Source organism: Camelus dromedarius, chromosome 2 (genome assembly GCF_036321535.1).
Source record: "Camelus dromedarius isolate mCamDro1 chromosome 2, mCamDro1.pat, whole genome shotgun sequence".
In the NCBI taxonomy this organism is placed as follows: Eukaryota; Metazoa; Chordata; class Mammalia; order Artiodactyla; family Camelidae; genus Camelus; species Camelus dromedarius.
In genome coordinates, this window is record NC_087437.1 from 59,010,411 (window position 1) to 59,022,271 (window position 11,861).

The 11,861-nt window shown below is 48.7% G+C and overlaps 1 long non-coding RNA gene across 3 annotated transcripts; it reads left to right on the forward strand.

Annotated features, from left to right (window-relative positions):
* Positions 1-1,983: 1,983 nt before the first annotated feature.
* Positions 1,984-11,171, forward strand: LOC135318911 (uncharacterized). 3 transcript variants are annotated; one of them, XR_010377357.1, is made up of 4 exons: positions 1,984-2,162; positions 9,985-10,037; positions 10,182-10,700; positions 10,878-11,171. It is a non-coding gene; the product is annotated as an uncharacterized LOC135318911 (long non-coding RNA). The 3 variants fall into 3 exon arrangements; XR_010377355.1 differs by having other exon boundaries at positions 10,182-11,171; XR_010377356.1 differs by lacking the exon at positions 1,984-2,162 and adding an exon at positions 2,465-2,515 and having other exon boundaries at positions 10,182-11,171.
* The last annotated feature ends 690 nt before the right edge of the window (positions 11,172-11,861 follow it).

Genomic DNA, 11,861 nt, shown 5'->3' on the forward strand with positions numbered 1-11,861 from the left:
AGGACAGAGTGTGAACTAAGCTAAGAGTGTGAACTAAATGGATTTTATAAAGATTTGCCAGATGTAAACATAGCACAGAATAAATAATCAATTGAAAGAATGAACATGTCTGAAGGTCCACATCTGGCCTATTCCTTCAGACCTGGAGGCAAAAGACACCTCCTCAGTGAAAGCTTCCTGGATTTCTCCAACCAGAAGTGATCAAGTGATCTCTCCCTCCTCTAAAACCACACAGCACGGGACCCATCCTTCTTTGGCTGACTAGCTGAAGTTTTCTACCCGTTGATACAGGCATTTTGTGTACATGGCAGGGTGATAGAAAGAAACCAGCAAAGGCTTTGCAGCCAGAGGGTCCCAAGTTCAAATCCCCCTTCTCCTTCAAACTTGCTGGGCAAATATGGAGGAGGTGCTTAACCCTTTTAATCCTCAATTTCTTCATATGTAAAATCAGAATACTAACTATGTCCAGAGTTGTGGTGAGGGTTAGCAAGGTGGTAGAAAATAACAGCATTTGCAGTATTTCCATATTTCTTCTCTTCAAAGCCCAGAGAAGGATTACACTTCTCTACCCTGTGCTTGAAGTTAGATGTGGCAATATGACATCCTCTGGCCAATGGGATATGAGCAGAAGTGGTGCATATCACTTTCAGACAGAATCACTTAGAAGCTGGTGCACAGTTCTCCATGCTCACTTCCCCTGCCACAGGGAGTTCAAAGGAAATCGTGGCATCCGATGGTGGAGCATCCAGCAGATTGGCAACCATGAGCAGCCCCTTCCCCAGAAAGCTGTATTGGGAATGTAACATCAGTAAGAAATAAACTTGTGTTGCTTCCAATCACTAAGATTTGGGGCTTGTTTGTTACCACAGCATTACCTAATTTATCCTGACTAATACAAGACATAAGGTATGTAGGACTCAGCACAGCTCTGATACAGAGTAAGTGCTTGATAAAACATGTCATGGTTGAAGAAACACACAGACAAATGTCTGATCAAATGACCAAAGGAATGAACTAGTAACTACTTCCAGACCAATGCTGCTTTCTCTAAGGGAAGTTTGTGACAATTCTTCTAACCTCTTTATGGTGAGTGTAAATGCTTTATGCAGATGCCACTGGTGGCCAGGTTACTGCCAAGGCAAGAGGCAAAAGGCTGCCCTTTATGACATTTTTTCCTGCCTACCTAGGGATGCATTGTCACCCATGCGGTCCCACATGTGTCCTTGGACACTACTCTGCTACCTCTAACTGGGGTGATGGGAGCCAGGGTCCTCAGTTCAGGCATCTTTGCCATGGGAGATCCCATCTGGAGACTCCTAGCAAAGTAACCCTTGAGAATCCCTTGAGCTTCCTCACCACGCACAAGGCACACTCATCTGGGAGAAGAGCCTAAGGACAGGGAGCAGATGGGACCCACAGCTGAGGTTCTCCCCTCCTGGAAATGGAGGGGCCTCTGTAGGGGGCTGGGAAGCACAACCAGGGCCCAGTGGAAGATACACAGACCTCAGTCCAGAAAGGGGCTGAGAACTGGCCTGGCAGCTCCCTGGCAAGTGTATGGGGCTCAGCAAGCTTACCAAGTAATTCCACATCCAGAGACCAACTTGATGATGCTGCCTAGGTGGGAATCATTACTGTCCCCATTTCACAGAAAAGGAAACTAAGGTTCAGAGCAGGGAGATGAATGCTTCAGGACACCGCATAGCATCTACAGGAGGTAGATTCAGTCGTCGACGTGAGGAGCTTGCTCAGGATTTTCCCTCTGCACCTAAGGGGAGCCCTTTTGATTCCTTCATGTTGCTTTAAGAGCATCCTTTTTCCTCCTGTTGATTCCTACTGCTTGATGAAGCAGGCATATGGCATGTTCACCCCCAAAATCCTGAATGACTGCTCCCCACAGCTATAAACAATGACGGAGAAGGAGTGAGAGAGAGAGAGAGAGAGGAAATGCAACCCCGGAAACCAACACAGCACCGAGGAGAAGAGGAGAGCATTCTCTGAAGAGCCGCACTCCCGGCCCCTCTGCAAAGGGAGGTGTGTGCACCAGAGGCGGCAGCAGTAATACACCGAGTGTCACTTTCCAGCAGACTCAAGGCCATAGCAAGGAACTGGCAAGGATCAAGTCCAAAAGGCAAGACGACTGGAGCTGGGAGAGCAAATGCCAGGTCAGGTGGAGGGAGGGTGGGTGACAAGAATAGGTCCAGGAAACCTGAGGGCACTGGGGCTCCCTCTCCTGCGGTGTTTGTGTGGGTCTGAGGACAGGCGTGGCAGCCACAAGGGCCCTGCAGGGTGGGGCGTTCCTGGCTGCAGTTTCCTTTTCTGGCTGATGAAGGGTTGACACGAGTTCCTTTGCTTGCCCCAGCTCTGACATTGCAATGGTCTTCGTGAATGGAAAGCCTTCTGAGTTTCCATCTCTAGACCACTGAGGGCGGAGCCACATCCAAGTTCCAAGTACACCAGCCAGCACAGCAACTGTCACTGTGCTGTGTCCTTCAGTCCTCACGACCCAGCAAGGAGGGTAGGTCACTTGTGCGGGACCAGTGGGGAAACTGAGGCGTGAAGTGGTGAAGGTCCTTTCCTAAGCACCACAGTTCATCAGTGGAGGACCCCAGATTTGAACCCAGCCCCACCTGGCTGCTCATCTCAGGCTATTTCTGCATTATGCTATGCCCAAGTTTATCAGAAAGATCCACCCTGAACAGCAAACCCCCTGGAGTCGTATTTTTTAACAGCTGGCCATCTCCACCAACAGAGAACTACAAGAGACGAGGGAAAAGGGAAGATTCGATCTATTTCCTTTGCCTAAAGAGAACAAATGCTAATATCAAGGGCACTGGTACAGAAAGCCATTTGCCCCGATGTCCTTGCCAGAGACAAATAACCTTTATTTGCAAGCTGGATTAAATATTAACTTGGGACCCAAGGGCGCTGTCCCACACAAGCAAGACAAAGTCCTCGCCTTTAGCTTCAGAGCTCTGCAGTGGGGCCTGAGCATCCACCAGGCTGCTTTCCTACCACATCAGAGCCCAGCCCAGGGGCCCCACCCCTCCCCATCGCATGGTTGCGTTCAGGGCCGGTCGGTGTGTGTGCACTGAAGGCCTGGACAAGCTGGTGAGAACTCCACCCTCCTGTCAAGCTGAAAGGCTCCTGGCCTACAGGAGAATGCAGACTCCACCCCATGCCTGCTTCTGCACATGCCATCTGGTGTCCCCCACACTCACTCCTGGTCTCACCGGCTATGACCAGGCAGAGCCCAGATACGTGGCCCCCATGCCCTCGGCTGCATCACGTGGGAGCCGCCTCTTCCATGCATATCAGGGTTTCTGCTTGCGGGGCCTCAGTGGTATCTGTACCTTTGTCATCTGCCCACTGGCCAAGGGCCATGTCACCCTGAGCCTGTGTCCTCTGTTGCTGCAGACACAGTGGGGTGGCAGTGGGGGAGCAGGGTAGTGACAGGTGTCAGTGGTGCTGGAGGAAGGCTTTGGCCATTTCCTAAGCACGCTGACATCTCAATTCTGTTACCACAGGTGCCAACTTGACTTTCCAACAGGGTCATAAAAATAAGTGACAAATCTAGAAACCTACTTCCCTTCCTTAACTAAACCCGGCTACTCAGGGTTATGTTAAAATCTTAGGAAGTAGGACCTTGGTGTTGGCAATAAACCTCACTTATTAGAGCAGATGAGGAATGAAAAGAAAAACAAAAACAAAAAAAAAGTGTCTTCCTCTTAGGCTGTTGACAGCGCAGGCAAGACTATAACTCTCAGGCCGGTGGCCACACCTGGAACTGGAAGCTGAAATAAACCAGTCGATGGGCCCCAAAGAAATGAAACAAGCAGCAAGACCCCTCCTGTCCACACTCGCCCATCAAGTCGCGGGGCCATCTGCAAACACCCTACCACTCTGGTCACTTGTTAGACCTGAGGACTAATGGCCACCCCAACCCCGACCCCCTTTCATACCGCAAATCCTCCATCTAGAAGGACCTTCTCTCCCTCCTCCACCTGGCTCACACACCTGGGCGAAGACTCTCCTGATGCCTAGCCCCGAACTTCAATCAGAATTGATTGTTCCCCCTTACCATCCCCTATTTTGAGCATAGCTATTTGACAACACTTACCACATTTTATTGTACTTAGCTCTTTTAAAGAGCAGGCTTTTAGAATACTTCAAATTATTCCTAAGCAGAGAACATATTTTCTAAACCCCCAAATCTTCCTTAAAGCTGCTCAGCAAATGTTTATTGAGTGGATTCGTGAGTGACTGGATAAAATGCCTTTACGATGATAAATGACTTCTCTATCTGGTCCTCGTATGGGAAGAACAAAGATTATTAGCCCCATTTTACAGATGACAACAAAGTCACAGGCTCACTCCCACTCACTCACTTAACTCATGTTTATTGTGTGCAAGTTTCAGTCTAGAGCAGCGCTTCTCCAACTTTAACGTGCACACGAATTTTCCGGGGCGCTTGGTAAAATGCAAGTTCTGATTCAGCCGGTCTGGGGTGGAGCCTGAGATTCTTCGCTTCTAACGAGCTCCCAGGTGACACCTGTGCTGCTGGTGCAAGGGCCACATTGGAGTGTTACCGACCTAAAAGGGTGGCTGAGAGAGAGAAAATGCCCAAATAGCTTGAGTACATAGCAGGAGGCAGAGTTGTCTTTCAAACTTGAGGAAGGAGAGACAGCATTGTGCCCATTATACGGATACGGAAACCGAGGATCAGAGAGACTAAGTGCCTCCTCCAAGGTCTAATCCAGCCCAGTTCAGTGCTGCCTTGATGGCCGCCCACTGCACTGCGTGCTGGGTAGATTCAGAGACGGAGGCACCATGTCCAAGCTCAGAAAGGTGACGAGGGAGACGCACTTGCACCAGGAGCACAAAGACTGAGAGAAAAGCCAGAGGTCCAGAGGCGGGGGAGCACGTGCTAGGCAGATTTTACCCCCAAAATGTGCCGTGTCTTTGTTTTCCACCCACAGCCCAATTAGACTGCGGATGGGGGTCTTCTTCCATCAACCCAATCCCTTTAAAAGAAAGAAAAAGAAAAAACAGTGGCTTCAGGAGTTCTCTTTTAAGCCCTGAACCTCTTCAGTGGAAAGCGCTGCCCTTCCGACCCGTTGATGTAATTGCCATAATTGAAGATTCCAGGCCCCCATGGGGGTGGACAGGGCCCCATTCAGCCATCAGGTCAGCGAAGTGTAAACCTGCTGAGTCCTTCAGATGCCCCGGCCGCAGCCTCTCCTCCCTGCCCCCAGCCCCGCAGGCCTGCTCCCCGTGACGCCAGGGCAGCCAGGCCCAGGCTGGTCCCTCTCTGGCTCTGGGAATGGTGCCTAATTAAAGGGTCTGTTCTCATCTCCAGGAGGCGACTTAAGGCCTCCTGACAGTAATGAGAGCCACACGTGTGGGGCTGGGGGGTGGGAAGGAAGGCCCCCCTGCTGTCTTAGCACCCTATTAAACAGCAAGTCATACATGTACACACACACACGGACGCGCACACATGTCCATGCACACGTTGCAGTTTGGCTATAATCACCCTCAAATCTTCAGAACCACAAGGAGCTGCTCCCATTTTGAAAGAGGAAGGAACCAAAGAGAAGAAACAGCTTGCCCCGGGGCACACAGTGAGTCAGTGGGGCTGGCCTCAGGTGTCCTGTCGCACCTCGCAGCACAGACTTCCCCTAGGAGGGTGGGGCTCCCCACTGCAGCCCCCAGGGAGCTGATGTGGGGTGGGGTGGGGGAAGGGAGGAAACCAACTCACCCAGCTGCAGCAGCCAGTCTCAGAGGGCCTGTCGCGGTCCCCACAGAGCAGAAAGGAGCAGTTCCCGGGCCTGGGGCTGCTGTCTGAGACACCCTTTGATCACAGAGCAAAGCCACCCTGAGAGTGTGCCAGTCACTGCTGCAGGGGGACCCATACCTGATCCTCACCCTCCTGGCATGAACAGGAGCCAGCCTCGGTCATCTTCTCCTGCATTCTTTGTGCCCCATCTGACCACCTCCCCCTTCTCCTCCCCAACCCCCCCTCGCCTAGCAGCCCGGAGCTGAACCAGCTGCCCTCAGACCCATTCTTTCTGCCTCTCTTGCAGAGGAGCAGCCAGATATTACTAGTTCTTAGTAAATATTCATTAACTACAGTAAAAGTCAAGTCGATGTTTGCTCCAACTCACGGTCACTGTCAGTGCATTGCTCTACCACAACTGCCTACAGAGAGGACACTGGGGTGAGGTGAAGCAGAAAGGCTGAAAATAACATGGCTCATTTATAAAGACGGTGAATGACGGAGCATTTCACTTCTCCCATGGACTGTGATGAATTCCAAGAAGAAGCCAATAAGATCCTGGGTCCTAACAATGTAATCTGGAGACCCAGGTTTCTTCCAGAAGCCCCCTCACTAGCATCTCTACTCCCATGTTCCCTCTTTCCACCTCCCAGTCCTCCATGCACACTAGCTACCTGACTGCTGGATCACACCACTTGTATCATAAGATATTCCTGCTCAAAAGCCTTCAGTGGTTCCCTATTTCCTCTGCATGAAATCTGCACTGTCTGATTCTCGGTCTGGTTCGGCCTCAACACCAGTTTCCCCTTTAATCAAGTTGGTCTCCTCACCCAGCTCAGACAGTGTAGGGCAGGGTATAGAGGTAAAGACAAAATTTGGAGCCAGAAGACCCAGTTATGGGTCCCAGGTCCACCATCTGACCTCTCTGAGCCCAGTTCCCCATGAGTAAAATGGGGATGATGATAAAATCCACATTGTAGAGTTGGCATGAGGGTTAAGTAGGATAATGGATGTTGAAGTCCTTTACAAACTGTAAAGGGCTAAAGGAATGACAATTGTTCATATCTAGTCATGATTAGTCTCACCTCCAGCACTGCCTTTGATCTCACAACTCTTAGACCTGGTCAAACTCAACTCAAGCCCTGCCACCCATCGAAAAATCATGCTGGTACCTCGAGTTCCCACTGACTCTCACTTTTAAGGCCTCAGCCATAAAATGCCTTGATTTGTTCACTGTGTCTTGCACATGTCAGCCATAGAACTCCAAGCCTACGGGTGTTTACTTACATACAAAACAAAAAGTCTGGCTGCTTACAATTAAAAAATAAATACACTTATAACAGCCAAGCTCAAGATACAAATGGAGGGAAAAATCAGCAACGCCACGAGAGAAGAAAAGGACGATTATGTTAGACACCGAAGTTAAGCTAGCTACCCCAGTTACGTCCCTTGGGCATAATCCTCATGTTCCCTTCTCTTGTCTGCAGAAGAGAGACTTGTACTCATCAGCCCACAAAAGGGGAAGGTTGGAGTGGGACTTTCCCATCTCTGTCCTCCCGGGGAGGAGGAGTAGCTAATGAGTTGGGTGAGGGCAGCATTTACCAGGAGGTCGTCACTGGATCAGGGGCACTGGGGTGCAGTCACTGCCTTGGGCTCCTCGGTCTCATCAGGCTCCTGCTCTCTGTCGCCCTGGGATTGCTGTGATCAGCCACCTGCCCAGGGAATCTGTCCTCACTCTCCGCCCCCCTCCCCCCACCCCACCCAGCAGGATGGGCACCACTCTTCTGCTGTTTCCACTCCACCGGCCTTCTAGAAGTAGGCCATAATCTTTTCCTTGCAGTAGCTTGAATAAGCAGACTCAGCATGTACTTAGCAGAACATGCAGGTCCCAAAGTCAGGCTCAGGGAGGGAGGAGGAAGTCCCACCCCATTCCCTGATACAGAGATTCATAGAGAGCCTGCAGTTTGGGAAGCTTCCTTCGCCGTCAGTGAAGCTGATACTCTGCTGTGCATTCGCCTGGTGGTCCTGGAACCTGTTCTCAATCACCCCGAAAGCAGAGAGGTGGTCTTAGGGCCCTTACTGCCAGCAAACACAAATGTGAACTATGAGCTTCCCAATAGCCTATGTATCATTATTTTATTTAAAAAAAATGGAAATATGACTGAAGGTAAAGAGAGATGTGTCCTGATATAAGGGACACAATGGATGAGTTGTCAAGGGTGGTTTAGCAGAAGATCCCTGCAGGCGGCTTATCACAGAAATCCCGGGGCGACAGAGAGCAGGAGCCTGTTCTTTTTTGTTTTATAATAACACATAATAAAAGTTAAGAGCATGTATTAATTTACAATTCAATGTAAAGGAACCGCACTAATGTATTTCAAATCTATTCATTTGTGTTGACTCGATCAGATGCAAGGACAGGGCTTCATTCATTATCTCAGTTATGTTTTTGGCAAGAGATAAACAGCAGACAATTTAGAATTAAACTTATGAACTCTCATATACTGTGGAAATAAAAATTGATATGACACTTTGGAAAACAATTTGGCGATATGTATTGAGAATCTTGGTAATGTTCCTCTATTTAGCAATTCCACTTCTGGGAATTTGTCTTAAGAAAGAAAATTTTTGAAAGTTAAAAGTCATATGCTTAAATCTATTAAGTAAATCATGGTACATTGATAAAAGATTATGCTGGTATTCGAAATGAAATTTATGTTGCTATCATGTTAAATAACAAAAGTAGATTATAAAGTGGTGCATTACAATAGTTATAATCATGTAAAATCATGAAAGAAAAGGAGGAAAAATACCAAGTGATGAGAGCAATTTTCTTTCCCTTTCTGTATTTTTCTGTTTTTGAATGAGCACATACGATAATTGGAAAAAAAATTAAGTGAACATTATTGTTGATACACGTAATTAGCTGCCCTCTGATCCTGCTACTTTTTGATACCAGTCTGGCAGACAGCAGAGCTGGCATTCTGTTACAAAAACTAAGAGCTGTGCTCGCTGCCTCACCCGGGTGAGGGGGCATCTCACTTCTACCCAGAAGGAAACTCACTGTTGCTGGTGCGTAGGACCGACCTTTTCCTAAACTCAGGGTTTTGGAGGTGACTGGGCACATTTGGGCATCTCAGTTCAGCTGTGGACTCCCTGAGCAAGAGACAGTCTCTTCTTCTATTTAGTTCCCAGGGCTTGACTGTATCTTGTCACCTGCCGGGGGACCAACAAGTTGTTGGTTTGATTGGTTGATCTAATGATTTGTCTAGCCAGTTCGCTAAGAACATCTTAGGTACTCAGTCCTCCATTACTGAGTGACTGAATGATGAAACAGACATGAGTGAACTTCTTGACTGAGAAGCACTGAAAGAAGAAAAACTCTTATATATGCTTCTAGGTCCAGCTCAGTGGGCCCCCCTGACCACTCTGCCCTTGCTCCCCCTACCCCACCCCCACGTTCCCCTGTGACCTTGTACAGACCATGACTGTGCCCTTGCCTGAGCCAAGATCCCAGCCTTGATGCAATTTGTTTACTTGTCTGACTCCCTCACTCAACTCTGAGCTTCTTGGGTCAAGGTTTTACATTTTGTTCATTTTAAAATTAAATCAGCCTCTGAGGTTATCAGCTCAGAGTCTGGGACATAATTCATCCAACACGACACATCACAGGGGTTCCACAAATACTTGCGAATTCAGTGGACAGGATATCTCAAATACCAATGAGCCCTCCAGCCCGGGGCCAGATGCAGTCCCTGAGGGCTCGAAGGAACCACGGAAGAACTGGCAAAACTCTCACCACACTTCACTGCCATCCATCCTCTACCTGTTTCTCTTCTCTCCTACGTCATAAACGCCGTGAGGGCAGGGGCTGCGTCTGCCTCATTCACCCCAAACTCCAGCTCTCACACAGTCAACTCAGTCGATTTCCATTGAAGGAATGAATGGATGGCAAGGGACTCCAGTTTTCAGTTTTTATTTCCTCCAAATGTGATGACTCACTGAGCACAAGGGCAGATCCCATGTAATGCAGTACAGCCTGCCCCTCGCTGCCCTTTCTCTTGGTTTTTATTAAGAACTAAGGAGAACTGTGGGAGGCTGGAGGGGCTTTCTCTCCTCAGCTGAAGATTACCTGGCAACTTAAGTGAGAACCACAGCAGATCCTCGACCAAAGAAGCCTCAAAAGAGAATGTTTATCTTCCCCCAAGCAGGTGCCGAGCAACCGATAACAGAAACAATTCGTCTCAGCGATGTCCTCGGAATTGTACGTACATCTTCCAACTTCCTTATGCAAAAGGTTTCCTTAGAAAAGACGGGGGAAACGGTTTCCAAAGAAAGGAGATTCTCTAAAGTTTCAAAAAGTAGTTCCACAAATACAACCTAAAAGAAGCCCTCTGGTCACCTTTAGAGCCTAGAGAATATTGTTTTCCACACTCAAGATTTGTGGACCAAAGGGCTCTGCAGCGGTGCTGCGGTGGTACCCATGCCGGAGAGACGGTGCCGACAGCATCTTCCCTGCAGGAAAGCCTCGTCAGCCGGGTCAGGTTTGGGGGAGGATGGGAGGCTGATGGTTTGCTCTTCTCCACATCTACTGCTGAGGGAAGCCTTGGGCTGGAAATGCAGGTTGGGAGGTTAACGGTGAACTGTGAATTAAAACACAGTAAGCCACTTATTCCTTCCCCATTCACATCTTCCTTTCTTAAGTCTGGTGGGGAAAAAAAAGACCCCTTTCCCCTTCCTCCTTGGCAAGACTGCCCCAGGGTTAATCAGAACCTTAAGCCACTGTCCTCCACCCACGTTGGAAGCAGGGTGACCGTGATTAGAAGAGCCTGACGTAAGCGCAGCCCGCGATGAAAGAGTCGCTGACAGACAGCGCAAGCTGACACCGTGAGAACAGCCGGGGCTATGAGGTCACTGGGTCCAACAGGTAGGCCGTTCTGTTTTCTCAGCCCTGACATTCAATGCCCCACCGGTTATTCAATAACCAGAAATGAGGTGGGTCTCACAAATTCCTGAATCTCCTTGGGGATGGAGGGGGAGGAGCCAGGCTTCCTTGATCTAGGGCCCCAGAGGAGAAGCCAGAGCTGGAAACCTGCCCCCCTAGGAGGATGGCTGGATGAAACAAAACGCAGGAAAGATATTCAGAAGCAAGTAGCATCATTTCTGCGGAGACACGAACGATTATCCTGCATCACACTTAACCCAGACAGTCCTGCCCTGCTCCGAGACGGCAAAGTGAAACTCACCCCTGGACTGAACAAACGTACAAACTCTCAGGCCAAACGGAGCGGCCAGTACTTGAGCAAATTTGTTTTTGAAAAGGCGGGGGCAGGGGGGTCATTATTTGTTTGGGAGGAGGTTGTTTGCTTTGTGATTTGTTTATTTTACTACCCAATATATGCCACACATATGACCTAATATACAAAGGTTTTAGAGCTTTAAATATATGAAATATTTTGACAAGACACTATAATTAATGCTTCAAAAAACTAAGTTCAAACCAAACATATTTTCCTGTGACCATTTCCTAGAGGTTAAAGGAAAAAGGGGTTGTAGTTTTTCTTTTTGTTCAAGTATAATATCAGGAGGTAGGGTGATATATTTGTGTCCCAGGACTAGCAAAACAAAGTATCACAAAATGAGTGGCTTACAACAACAGAAATTTATTGTCTTGTGAGAGTTCTGGAGGCTGGAAGTCCCGATCAAGGTGTCAGCAGGGTCATGTTCCCTCTGAAACCTACAGGGGAGAATCTCTGCTTGCCTCTCCGACCCTCTGGTGTTGACCAGCATTCCTTAGTGGTCTTGGCTTCTAAAGGCATCACAGCAATCTCTGCCTCCATTGTCACATGGCCATCTTCTCTCTGTGCATCTCTGCCTCTGTGTTTCTCCTCTTCTTAGAAGGACACCAGTCACTGGATTAAGGGCCCACCCTACTCCAGTATGACCTCACTTCAACTGATTACATCAGCCACCAACCTCTAACAGCCCTTGTTTCCAAAGAAGGCCACATGCTGAGGTACCACGGGTTAGGACTTCAACACATTATTTTTTAGGGGACACAATTTAACCGATGACAGGTGATGACCAC